The sequence below is a fragment of the Triticum aestivum genome, chromosome 5A (assembly GCF_018294505.1).
Source record: "Triticum aestivum cultivar Chinese Spring chromosome 5A, IWGSC CS RefSeq v2.1, whole genome shotgun sequence".
NCBI classification, from domain to species: Eukaryota; Viridiplantae; Streptophyta; class Magnoliopsida; order Poales; family Poaceae; genus Triticum; species Triticum aestivum.
Genome location: NC_057806.1, coordinates 665,164,005 through 665,176,952, shown reverse-complemented (window position 1 = coordinate 665,176,952; position 12,948 = coordinate 665,164,005).

Below are 12,948 nucleotides of genomic sequence, written 5' to 3'. Positions count from 1 at the left end.
ATCAATCCAGTAGGAGGCTACGCGTGAGTCCCTCGTACCTACACAAAAACAATAGCTCAACACAACCAACGCGCTTAGGGGTTGTCAATCCCTTCACGGTCACTTACGAAAGTGAGATCTGATAGAGATGATAAATAATATTTTTGGTATAGAAATGCAAAGTGAAAAGTAAAAGGCAAAGTAAAAACTAAGAAATAATAAAGTGATGGAGATTGATATGATGAGAAAGAGACCCAGGGGCCATAGGTTTCACTAGTGGCTTCTCTCAAGAGCATAAGTATTCTACGGTGGGTGAACAAATTACTGTTGAGCAATTGACAGAATTGAGCATAGTTATGAGAATATCTAGGTATGATCATGTATATAGGCATCACGTCCGAGATAAGTAGACCGACTCCCGCCTGCATCTACTACTACTACTCCACTCACCAACCGCTATCCAGCATGCATCTAGAGTATTAAGTTAAAAACAGAGTAACGCCTTAAGCAAGATGACATGATGTAGAGGGATAGTTTCATGCAATATGATAAAAAACCCATCTTGTTATCCTCGATGGCAACAATACAACACGTGCCTTGCTGCCCCTTCTATCACTGGGAAAAGACTCCGCAAGATTGAACCCAAAGCTAAGCACTTCTCCCATGGCAAGAAAAGCCAATCTAGTAGGCCAAACCAAACTGGTAATTCGAAGAGACTTGCAAAGATAACCAATAATACATAAAAGAATTCAGAGAAGATTCAAATATTATTCATAGATAGACTTGATCATAAACCCACAATTCATCGGTCTCAACAAACACACCACAAAAAGAAGATTACATCGAATAGATCTCCACAAGAGAGGGGGAGAACATTGTATTGAGATCCAAAAAGAGAGAAGAAGCCATCTAGCTACTAACTATGGACCCGTAGGTCTGAAGTAAACTACTCACACTTCATCGGAGGGGCTTGGATGATGATGTAGAAGCCCTCTGTGATCGATTCCCCTTTCGACGGAGCTCCAGAACAGGCCCCAAGATGGGATCTCGTGGATACAGAAAGTTGCGGCGGTGGAATTAGGTTTTTGGCTCTGTCCCCGATCGTTTTGGGGTACGTAGGTATATATAGGAGGAAGGAGTACGTCGGTGGAGCTTCGAGGGGCCCATGAGGCAGGGGGCGTGCCCTAGGGGGGGCGCCCTCCACCCTCGTGACCGCCTCGTGGCTTTCTTGACGGAGGGTCCAAGTCTCCTGGGTCTTATCTGATGAGAAAATCACGTTCCCGAAGGTTTCATTCCGTTTGGACTCCGTTTGATATTCTGTTTCTCCGAACCACTGAAATAGGCAAAAAACAGCAATTCTGGGCCGGGCCTCCGGTTAATAGGTTAGTCCCAAAAATAATATAAAAGTGGAAAATAAAGCCCAATATAGTCTAAAACAGTAGATAATATAGCATGGAGCAATCAAAAATTATAGATACGTTGGAGACGTATCATGTACCTAAGGCCATTAGTTGAAGAACTCTTATAGCTGTGGAATGGAGCAGGTGTACGCGCGTGGGATGAGCACATGGGGGAAGAATTTAACCTAAAGGCGTTGCTGTTCATGACCATCAATGATTGGCCTGCTCTCAGTAACCTTTCAGGACAGACAAACAAGGGATACCGCGCATGCACGCATTGTTTGGATGATACCGACAGTATATATTTGGCTAATTGTAAGAAGAATGTGTACCTGGGACATCGTCGTTTCTTCTGAGCAGGCATGCCGTAAGAAAGAAAGGCAAGCATTTCAAAGGTGAGGCGGATCACCGGACGAAGCCTCGCCACCGTACTGGTGCTGATGTACATGATATGGTCAAGGATTTGAAGGTAGTCTTTGAAAAGGGTCCTGGCGGACAACCTGTTCCGAATGACGCGGATGGACGTGCACCCATGTGGAAGAAGAAATCTATATTTTGGGACCTGCCCTATTGGAAAGACCTAGAGGTCCGCTCCGCAATCGACGTGATGCACGTGACGAAGAATCTTTGTGTGACCCTGCTTGGCTTCTTGGGCGTGTATGGGAAGACAAAAGATACACCTGAGGCACGGGAGGACCAGCAACGTATGCATGGAAAAGACGACATACATCAGGGTCATGCCAGCTACGCTCTTACCAAAGAAGAGAAGGAAATCTTTTTTGAATGCCTGCTTAGTATTAAGGTACCGTCTGGCTTCTCGTCGAATATAAAGGGAATAATAAACATGGCAGAGAAAAAGTTCCAGAACCTAAAGTCTCATGACTGCCACGTGATTATGACGCAACTGCTTCCGGTTGGATTGAGGGGGCTTCTACCGGAAAACGTTCGATTAGCCATTGTGAAGCTATGTTCATTCCTCAATGAAATCTCTCAGAAGGTAATCGATCCAGAAATCATACCAAGGTTAGAGAATGATTTGGTGCAATGTCTTGTCAGTTTTGAGTTGGTGTTCCCACCATCCTTCTTCAACATCATGACACATGTCCTAGTTCACCTATGCAAAGAGATTAACATTTTGGGTCATGTATTTCTACACAATATGTTCCCCTTTGAGAGGTTCATGGGAGTCTTAAATAAATATGTTCATAACCATGCTAGGCCAGAAGGAAGCATCTCCAAGGGCCATGAAAATGAGGAGGTCATTGAGTTTTGTATTGACTTTATTCCCGACCTTAAGCCGATTGGTGTTCCTGAATCGCGGCATAAGGGCAGACTGGATGGAAAAGGCACACTAGGAGGGGATCAAATAATATGTATGGATGGACATTCTCTAACTGAAGCACACTACACAGTTCTATAGAATACCGCCTTGGTGGCTCCGTATATGGATGAAGACAAAAAATTTCTACGCTCCAAACACCCGGAGCAGTCTGATGACTGGATTACATGTGAACAAACCAGGAGTTTCACCGGCTAGTTGCAGACACGTACCATGCATGACGCCTCTATTGAAGATGACCTGTACTTGTTGTCCCAGTTACCATCTTCGAATATAATGACTTTCAAAGGGTACGAGATAAATGGTAATACATTTTACATGATCGCCCAAGATAAGAAGAGCACCAACCAAAACAGTGGTGTCCGCTTTGATGTAGAAACCAAGACGGGAAAGGAAACATATTATGGTTACATAGAGGAGATATGGGAACTTGACTATGGACGTGGTTTGAAGGTCCCTTTGTTTCGGTGCAAATGGGTCAATATGACACGAGGCGGGATAACGGAAGACCCGCAGTACGGAATGACAACAGTGGATAACAACAATCTTGCGTATGCAGACGAACTGTTCGTCCTAGCTAATGATGTGGCACAGGTTTTCTATGTGAAGGATATGTCTACCAAGCCGAGAAAAAGAAAAGATAAGGAAGCGAATGCATCATACGATGAGCCAAAGCGCCACATAGTTCTTTCTGGGAAGAGAAACATCGTGGGAGTGGATGAAAAGACAGACATGTCAGAAGATTATGAAAAGTTTGATGAAATTGCTCCATTCACAGTGAATATTGACCCGAGCATCCAGTTAAATGATGAAGATTTTCCATGGCTAAGGCGCAAAGGGACACACGCGAAGAAAAAGTTTCACACCCAAAGATCTGGGATGTGATCGGCTTCACTATCATCACTTTCTTCTGTATTTCACACCCAGGAGGGAATCTCTGTAATAGTTAGGGTAGTTATGTGTTTTGGCATTTGAAACGCGAAGAAATTTTATGTGCAAACAAATTCTTTCATGCATTTACTGATTTTTTCAGCTAAATGACCCTGAAATTGAAATGCATTTCAAATGAACTCAGAAAAGGTTGAAAGTTGGCATGGTATCATAATTTCACCCACATAGCATGTGCTAAAAAGTAGAGAGGGTTACCGGAAAAACTGGATGCACTTCGTGTACAAAATGGACAATCTCTTTCGAAGTATCAGGGTTTCGGACGAAAACTCATCCGTTACAAAGGCATTTCATTTTTTAAATAACCTAAGCATTACCAAATTGAATATAATGATAAAACACACTAATATTAAACATAAGAAAAAAGAATCACTGAAAAATCTATTTTCAAATTTAAGTTATTCACAAACTAGTGATTCACACAAAATTCAAATAATTCAAAATTTAAACTATTCAAATTTGAAAACTACTCGCACTAACAGAATGTTTGTAATTTTTTGTACCTAAAGCAAAAATATTCACAAAGAAACTCAAAATACAGCGATAACAACTAAAAATAAATAAAGCAGAAAAGAAAAAAAGAAAAAAAAACTAAATGAAAAAGCCCACCTACTGGGCCACAACGGCTTGCATACGACTAGAAACCGAAATTCTAGTTGGGCCAGGATGTAGCCCCGCTAGCCCAGTAGGCCCAATAGGGCATCATAGCAGAGGTAGGCCCAGAAGGCTTGCTTTAGAGAGGAGCTCGAGACAGCAGCGGCGGCGGGGCTTCTGCGCCCTCGCCTGGCAGCGCACACCCTTTAGTACCGGGTCGTGGCTCCAACCGGTACTAAAGGGGGAGGGGCTTTAGTACCGGTTGGCGTCACAACCCGGTACTAAAGGGGGTGCGGTTCCCGCCGCTTCGCCTGGCCAAAGCAGACCTTTAGTACCGGTTGGTGGCTCCAACCGGTACTAAAGGTGGGTTCTATATAAGAAAACACTTCAAAAAAAATTCAGTTTCTCATCTCTCCCTCTGCTTCTTTCTCCTCTGCCCTGTCGCCGCCGCCCCTCGTCGCCGCCCGGCCCGTCCTCGTCCCCGTCCCCGTCGTCGCGCCCCGCCCCGTCCTCTCGTCGTCCCCGCCCGGCCCGCCCCCGTCCCTGTCGCCGCGCCCCGCCCCGTCCTCCCGTCGTCCCTGCCCGGCCCGCCCCGTCCCCGTCGCCGCGCCCCGCCCCGTCCTCCCGTCGTCCCCGCCCGGCCCGTCCCCGTCCCCGTCGTCACCGCCCGTCTCTGTCCACGTCACCGCCCCCTGTTGCCGCGCCTTGCCGTTGAGCTCCTGCCCCGGCCGCCATGTCCACACACACACACATTGTTATAGAAATGTTAGCATTTTTTCTGTTTTTAGTTATAGAAATATTAGAAATGTTAGTTATATAGAAATGTTTTTTAGTTATAGAAATATTAGAAATGTTAGTTATATAGAAATGTTAGTTATATAGAAATATTAGAAATGTTAGTTATATAGAAATGTTAGTTATATTAGAAATGTTAGTTATATAGAAATGTTAGTTATATTAGAAATGTTAGTTATATAGAAATGTTTTTTAGTTATAGAAATATTAGAAATGTTAGTTTTAGTTATAGAAATATTAGAAATGTTAGTTTTAGTTATAAAATTTAGAATTTGCATATATGAAATCACAATCCATCATTTAAAAAATGTTACTTTACTTTTGCGGCATATAGTATTTGTTGTCGACGATGCCCGGCCCGCATCCTCACCGTCGACCAGTTCGCGACGACGTCCTACTTTAGAGGACCCATGTCCGGGACTGGGCTCCGCCGGGCTGGCACTGGGAGGTGCTAACTTCAGGGGCGCGATGCTTGGTGAGGAACCCGGCCCCGGGTCCCGTAGTCGACCCTGATCTCCTTTGGTGGCGTTCGCGTGGGCCACTTTCGGTGCGGAGGGAGCCGACCCCGTCGGAGGTGGTACGTCGCCATGTCAGGGAGGAGGACGAGCACATCCATCGCTACATGGCTGCTATGGACGTTAGGTTCTCCAATACCTGGCAGGTTCTTTCGGGAGATCACCCAAGCTATGATCCAGTGATGGTTCCTTCACTTTGGTTGTCCACCGCCCGCGCCTCAGGAACCGCGAGTGGCCTAGATTACTCTCTAGTATTCGATCTTTATTAGCTAGCTATCTAGCTAGTGATGTATTCAATATATAATATTCGAGATGATTTATTCAAGATTATATATATTATTCGAGACGATGTATTCGATATTATATCTATTATTCGAGATGACGTATTCGAGATTATATTCGATGATGCTTATTATGTACTATGATTGATTCAGTTTTTCCTTATTAATTGATTGCATCCATGCATTGTAATTTGAATATATTTCTTTTGGATTAGTTAAATAAAACCTATGGCGGACAATACCGGCAGAGAGGGAGAAGAGGCCCTGTTCAATATCATACGCAATCCTCGCAGGCCAAATGATGATCAAAATGAAGAAGATTATGATGGCTCCGAATATCTAAACAACACTGGGGAGGGTGATATGATATTCGATCGCGACGATCGAATTGATGAAGTCATGAACTATGAACATGACGAAGAAAATGTTGATCTTGAAACAACAAATACCGGCGAGGTATATTTATATAAGCAGGCATCTGGTGATCATCACATGTTTTAAATGACTTGAAGATATATATTAACGAATCGATCTTTCTTCTTTCAGCCATCCGGATCGAGCAAATCTTCAGGCAACAGGACAGTACGAGGCCCGAACAAAAAGTTGAAGGAGGGCGTAAAGTACAATATCGAGGCCATCAGACCTAATGGCGAACCATTAGCGCCTAAGAAGTTTGCGGACAAGTTCATTCGTCAGTGCGGAGTTCTTGTGAAGGACCAACTAATGATCTCCCTTCAAGAATGGAGAGAGCCAGCAAAGCCACGTCCAGATCTTACTTTTGTCAACGACAGACAAAAACTTCTGCTTTGGGAAACGCTCATGGAACATTTCACCCTACCAGATCATTTCACAGATGCAGATGTGGAGAAAGTCAAGGACACTACTCTTAGGAAGATGGCGGTTGCATTCAACAACCACAAGAATCGTGTATGGGACCATTACGTCAAGGGAGGAAAGAAGACTCCACTATTCAAGGGAACACTAGAGAAGCAAAGTGCTCATTGGGACGATTTCGTAAAATTCAAGGAATCAGAATTATCTAAGGAACGGTCGAGAATAAACAAGGCCAATGCCGCAAAAAAGGATAAATTCCATAAGCTGGGGCCAGGTGGCTACACGGTGGAAATGCCTAAGTAGGTAAGTCTGAGAAAGAGATGGAGGATGTAGGTGTCACTCCAGAAACATTGAGCTGGCACCCCAGGTGCAGGACTTGGTTCTATGCGCATGGGGAGAGTTGGACCCGAAGACAGGCAAAGTTTCGAAGAAGGCATGTCTGGACGGAGCCGAAGATAAGTTACTTGTTGCAATAGAAGAGGCTCGATCGGGGGTGTTCCAGCCCAACAGAGAGAACGACGAGCTTACACGTGCCCTGGGAAATCCTGAACACCCGGGAAGAACACGAGGCAAGGACGCTATTCCGTGGTATGAGGGGTTTTCGGACTAGAACGCCGACTACAGAACCCGTGCGAGAAAGAAGATTGCGGAGGAGAAGAAGAGGAAGATGGAGGAGGAGCAGAGGAAGCTAGACTATGAACGCCTTCAAGGCCTAGAATCAGCGCACGCGGACTTGGCAGTCAAATTCCAGCGGCAGCAGGAGCAGATCGACTCACTTAGCCAGCAAAGGGGGTCTCAGCAGCTGCAGCAGCTAGCGGATGATCCAACATTGGATAGCACCGTCCCATCCATGCCGAGAAGCAGCATGGGTTCCGCCCTGGGCGACGCAATGCTGGAGAGATACCCCGTTGATGACATCATGGAGAACACTAACTGCGAGCTACACTTCAAAATGAAGAACATATCCATGAAGGTGGCGGACACCATTGCTTTTACAAATCCCCCCGAGGCAACCTTCCATTACATCCCGATTCCAGCGGGCTATACTCGTGTCTTGGTTGATGAGGTGGTGGACCAATATTCGGGGCTAGAGCTTGACATTCCTGGAGGTGACGAGGAGCACACACTGGGAGAGGCCAAACATCGTATCATCCTATGGAGAAAGGATTGCATCATCTTTCGAAGGCCACTGAAACCGCGTCAGCCGACTCCTCGTCGAAGTCCGCCACCGAGTCAGCAGACTCCCGCTCCTCCAAGTCCACCAACACGTCAGGCCACTCCTCCTCCTCCTAGTCCGGCAAAGCGTCACGCCACTCCTCCTCCAAGTCCGACACAACGTTAGACCACTCCTCCTCCAAGTCCGGCAAAGCATCAGGCGACTCCTCCTCCAAGTCCGGCACAACTTCAGGCCACTCCTCCTCCTCCAACTCAGCCATGTCAGCCGTCTCCGCTGCCTCAGCAATCATGGAAGAGATCTGCCGCATCTATGGTGCGTAGCGGTACAAGTCGAGGTAGTACTGGAGGTACAGGCGGAGGCAAGCGATTTCAATATGGTCCAAGCAGCCCCGTGCCTCTTCCGCAGAGGCCTTACGACAAGTCCGAGGAGGAAAACACAGCCATATCGAAGGCCGAGGTGGAAGCCCATGTTGCACCGGAACCGCCACCGCCGCCAAGGGAGAAAGTGCCGGAGGAAAATATTGACCACTTCATTCGTATGGCTAGACCACCAGCTCCCAAGCCTGTTGACACAGACTATGAGCACCACCTCAGGAAGTTAAATCGAGTACGTCTACAGAAAGAGGCGAGCTCGAGCTCGAGCAAATCAGCTGGCAAAAGGAGCGGTAAAATCGTTCCCCAGCTGGGAGAACAGGCGGCGCAATCAACACCCCCCCTCACTTGTTGTGCCAACAACACATGAGAGTAGGCGCGCCCAATATTATTGTGGGCAAACCGTTTACGTTCCCGAGCTGGGCGATGTGGTAATAACCGAGGAGCATATAAGGCGGGCTGAAATCCTCAAGATCACTGTTGGACAACTCCTCGACATCGAGTCCATGCCTCCGCTTAGAGAGGAGGAAATAAAACGGAAATATGTCCGGGGCCAACCTTTGGTCGAGCCAGACGAGGTCAAGAAGCTCCCAACGAGAATGTATGAATTGCATCAATGGTACATGGACATTACCAAGATTTCCAATCGAGAGTCCCTCATGGTGAATGTCAAGAAGGATCATTACTACCATGAGAAAGTTGTGTCCGTTGAGTATTTAGAACTATTTCAGTTATACAATCAAGATGCACTCAACAAATATATCGTCAGTTGCTATTGTCTATAAGTGATTTCTTTCTGTAATTTAAGTCTCAAGCTAGCTGTAGTGATCATTTTAATCAATCATTACCTGTAATTATCCTCATTATATACTTCTCTGTAGTATTATGCAGGATGAAGATGTATGAAATGAAAAAAGGTGGACGCTATGGCATTGGGTTCATTGACCCAAATACCATTAATGAATACACATGAAAATTAGATGCATATTATGAAAAAAGTGTAGAGGAAAGCATGCTAGAGTTCTTCAAGCGCCTCAATACCAATGAAGATATACTACTTCCTTACAACTTCGAGTGAGTCACACTGTCTTGCACTACAAATTCTGTTTTTGCCTACTAGCTAGCTACATCTTTTTGCTTACATATGCCCGCTTAATTAAGACATGCAAACGTGTGTGCATGCAGATTTCACTGGATCTTCTTAATCATTAAAGTTGATAAATGAACAGTTGAAATACTGGACTCACCACTTAAAAAAGAAAGTGACTACACCATCTTGTTTGGGATAGTCAACAGGTAATTTCAATCATTATTAATTATATCTCGGCCTATTTAGTTCGTGATTTCCTGATATGAACTATTTAATAACCCCTTTATTTATTTTCTTTGTCGGCGGGCGGGGCTTGGGCAAAGTTCATCAGCGTCACTACAGGCGAATGGAAACGAAAACTGAAATGGTATCGATCCAAGGTAAGTAATTAAGTAGTACTAGCTAGCTAGCTGCCATCTCTTTAATTATCATGCTTGATTAATTATTATGTGATCAAATTCCATTCTCGTAAAGGCCCTAAAGCAGGTGCCGGGGAATAATTTGTGTGCATACTACGTTTGCGAGAACATTCGCATGATGGCGTCCGAAAAGAGCAGATCTCAAAGACAGGACTGGGTACGTTTGTCAGAACACTATTCACAATTTTTACATCATTATCGATATCTAGTCACACAACTAATACACATGCATATTGATCTCCTTCTTAACAGTTCAGAGAGGTGCAGGAGCAGCTCCTAGCAGAGGAGCGCATAGAAGCAATTCAAGAGGAAATAGCGGGATTTTTGCTCGACCAGGTCATAGATCCCAAAGGAGAATACTATTACCCGCTACCGCCCCCATGAACCACTTTCAATTGTCATCGTGCTCCAAAGGCACCAATTAGGCTAATGGCATTGGCTTTGAAGGCACCAATTATTAGAAATTGTATATAGCTAGCTAATTGTGTGTGTGTATATATATATAATCGAATGTCTCACAACCACCATTAATTAATTCACACATATATACACACATGTATGATCGGTTCTACTAGAAATTCTATTTATATATATACATAACGTGTACAATATGTAGTATCGTAAAATACTAGCAAACGAAAAATAATTAAATGGAAAACACAAAATTAAATGAAAAGGAAATCATAAACCCAAAATCCCCAACCTTTTAATACCGGTTGGTTGGTGCACCAACCGGTACTAAAGGGCTCCCTGCCCCGGAGCTGGCTCGTGCCACGTGGTTGCCCTTTAGCACCGGTTCGTGCTGAACCGCTACTAAAGGGGGGGGGGGAGCTTTAGTGCCCACACTTTAGTGTTGGTTACCGAACCGACACTAAAGGGCCTTACAAACCGGTGCTATTGCCCGGTTCTGCACTAGTGTATATGTCATATCCATATTACCTCGATCACTTAATTAGGTGATCAAGTATATAAAATATGGATATGGCATATACTTGATGACTTAGCTAGGATCCACATGCATCCAGTCAAACTAATCTGCGGTACTTTCACCTAATGATTTAACAACTCATTATAATGTAAAACAATCACTAAATTAAATTGAAAACACAAAATTAAAATAAAAATAAAAAATAAAACCAAAACACACCCAAACATTTAGTACCGATTGGCGTTATCAACCGGTACTAATGTACTATGCGCCCCCGGAGCTGCCTCGTGCCACGTGGTTGCCCTTTAGCGCCGGTTCATGTGTAACCGGTACTAAAGGAGGGGACCTTTAGTCCTCACACTTTAGTGCCGGTTACCGAACCGGCACTAAAGGGCCTTACGAACCGGTGCTATAGCCCAGTTCTGCACTAGTGTCCTGGTGCTTACACGCTGCCGTCGAAGGCTGGGTGTACACGCCCTTTAGTTTTGCATGTTCTAATCTTCACACTCGTCCATGTCATGTCCATGATGTCCATTCAAAAGCACAGATTAATTAATATTTTGCGTAATCACATTGCAATCGAGCAGTGCATTATTAATTTTGGTTGTTGTTCGGATACAATCTTTCCGGTTTGGTCTATAAGCACGACACACATTTTCAGGTAAAAAATATTTGCGAACATATTTGTAGGTAATTTTTTTGTGAATATATTTTCGGTAATTTCACTAGGTAAACATGTAGGAGTATTATATTTATATATCTTTAGATTCATCATGAAATGAAAATTCTAAATATATGATTTTTTTTAAATGACATGAACACACTTGTGATGTCCTAGTTTCTAATTTACCAAAGCAAAAAACATAATAATTGACGGAAAACTATGGCACTGTGAAATTACATGGTCTTAAAAAATAGAAGTAAGCTTCAATACTCTATTGCTGAAACCATCCGAAAATTCATAGGAGCGCTCGTCCTCGCCTGAGCACACTATTAGTGATGCTGGTCCGCATTGGGATCTGTGCCGATGCGCGTATTTAAAGCGTGGTATCTGAGAGCAAGCGGGCAAATATTAAACTATTCCTACAGCTGGTGATGAACCTGCCGCATAGCATATCTCCGAAATACCACTCGCATCCCAAGTTGTACCACTCGCCGAAATACTCATTTGCGACATGGCGAATTTAAGAAAAAGTGATCTAGTGACATGTGATATAGAATTTTCATAAAAACTTTGCCATGTCACCTGTACAAATTTTGTTACACTTCCCTACACATGGCAAATTTCTTACCCGCAACATTTTTGTTGAACTTACCATGAAAAAATTATTTTCACTATATTTTGGCATGGCAAACTTGCTTTGTGATTTATGTTCACTTTTTATATAGTTTTTGACATGGATCATGGCAATTCCTTCTGTATATAACATGTATACCACAACTTTTTTTTACCATCTAATAAAATATAGGTAAAATTGTTTTTGCGACATGAAAATTAGGAAACATCGATCTTGTGAACATTTTCAGAAGAAAAAAAATTCCCACGTGGCAAGTTCACTTTATTTTTGAATTGTTTCTGACATGGGGGAGTCTATATGTATATGAGCTTGTTGCTTTGGGATCCAAACAGTATCACTAGCATGACGGCACAATATTTACATCAAAATGATGAGTTAATAATGCCAACGAATATCGATCCCCGCAAAAAAACGAATATCGATCAAAAAGAGGACGTTCATCTTCATTTTGCAATGCTGCACCAACTATACAGTAGGACGTGACGGCAATGCATCAAGTCCGTCTACCCCAACACACGGGCCCACAGCTGCATGTTCACTGTTCCCTCGGCATATGCAAACCAGTATTTTCGTTGGTCATCATTGCCGTGCCCACGAGCATGTGTGCCATTGGTCCATATAAGCGGAGCAGGCGAGCCCGTCCGCCGTAACGCCGCTCTCGCAGCTGCTATACTATTAACCATGCTCTAATTTTTAAGCGGCCAAAATGAATTGGTCATATTTCTTCTGTTTAGATATGTAAGTCATTTTATGAAAACTAAATAATCTCAAAACACTTAAGCACGGTACATTAATTCTTTCCTCGTTTCTTGTTTCGTAACATATCAACCAATAAGAAATGTAGGCTGTGCATGCTTTCAATGACTTGAGACTTTCAAACATAACATACAGTGGTTAATTCATTGCATGCAATGTTATTAACTAGCAAAAAAACATTAAATTTTCTCATTTTCCTCTCCGCCTTGGTCACGATGCACAAC